Raw genomic sequence first — 1,572 nt, 5'->3', positions numbered from 1 at the left:
TGAGAACACGAGTGCGCTTCTTGGGTCGTGGAGCAGTTGTACTATCAGTGGCTTCAGTGGAAGCAGGGTGTGGTGCACGTGTAGTGCCAGCCAAAGGATACACCCGAGTGACTGCTTCAACTCCTTCAATGTTCTGCGAGAAACTCTGATGCTCTGCATTCTGAAGACTTAGAGGTTCCTTTGCAGGCTCAGGATAGATGGCTTCAGTAGAGATATCCACATCAGGCAGAAAAATCCTATGATTGCTAGGGCCGATATGAGATATCGGAGTGAAGTTTAATTAGCCGCATTACCCATGGGGCGTAGAACTTCAAGCCAAACGGATCAGAGCCTGATGCAGCAAGTTGGCGGATGAATAAGTCCTGTGCATTGAAGCATTTTCCATGAAGAATATAGAAGACCAAAGTCTTCATTGCACCCTCAAGCTTGGCATTTGGAGAGTGCCCCTTGATGGGCCAGAGAGTCCGCCTGATGATGTGATAGAGGGTTCTTGGCAGATACTCAAGGTCTTCAACGAAGAACTCCGTGGGATAAGCAGCATCTTGGGGCAATGGCTTCATCATGCTGAGCATCTGACTCATATCAGGTTCAGGCCTCTTAAAGATGCTCTCAATAGCTTCACTATGCAGATGACAGCCATGCTCGTAGAGATCGCCAGGAGTGGGCAAGCCAGTGAGCTCAATGATGTCAAATGCATTGGCTTCGTGATGAGCGTTTCCGGTCATCCACTCCAGGACCCAAGTCTTCGGATCTCTGTTGTACCCGTGGATGTGAAGTGTGGCATAGAATTGGAGCAGCAGCTCTTCATTCCAATGCTCTTGGTCAGTAACGAACGGCAGTAGTCCAACTTCCTTGAAGCAATCCAAAGCTTCTTCCAGACAGGGCAGACCAGCTATAGCTTCAATGTCAAGGCGCTTGTGTGGGAAGATGCGACCTTGGTTGTAAAGAATGCATGAGTAATAGCTTCGCTGAGGATAGCTCCAGAACCGATCAAATGATATCCTTTCCCTTGAGTAGGGGTTCCTGGAGCTATCGAAGAATGTGTTGTCTGCCCTGAAGCCATTGATATTGAAGGAGCCAGGTGCTGATGTAGGACCTGGGAACCTTGGAAATCTTGGGATTGGCTTCTGTACCTGAGGCCTATGCTCAACATGATAGTCAAACTGGGGACCGGCAGCAGACTCAGGAACAGAAGTGACAGGATCAGTGGCCTCGCTGTCTTCTTCTTTCGTTGGGGAGGGCTCCACATTAGCTTCATTGGTGGTTGTGGCAGCCTCAAGATTTTCATCCTCCACTTGACGAGCTGGAGGGTCGGTCACAAGCACGTTCTCCTTGAGAACTGCTTCTTGGTGGGACAGGGGGACTTGTGGGACTTCTTCTTCCGTGGCTGATGCAGCCGGATTGTCTTCAGCAGAGACTTGAGGCCTTGGACCTTTGCGAAGCCTACGCAACGCGGGCGACGCCTGTGGAGTTGGAGTGGGCTGGGCCTCATAGTCTTCTTCCTCTTGTGGGCGATCCGCCCATGAAGCATCCTGTGCAATTGGCGTCAGTGGACGACCAATGCTGATGAGT

The sequence above is a fragment of the Triticum urartu genome, chromosome 6A, assembly GCF_056163025.1.
Source record: "Triticum urartu cultivar PI428250 chromosome 6A, HENAU_Tu73, whole genome shotgun sequence".
Lineage (NCBI taxonomy): Eukaryota > Viridiplantae > Streptophyta > Magnoliopsida > Poales > Poaceae > Triticum > Triticum urartu.
This window is presented reverse-complemented; position numbering follows the sequence as displayed.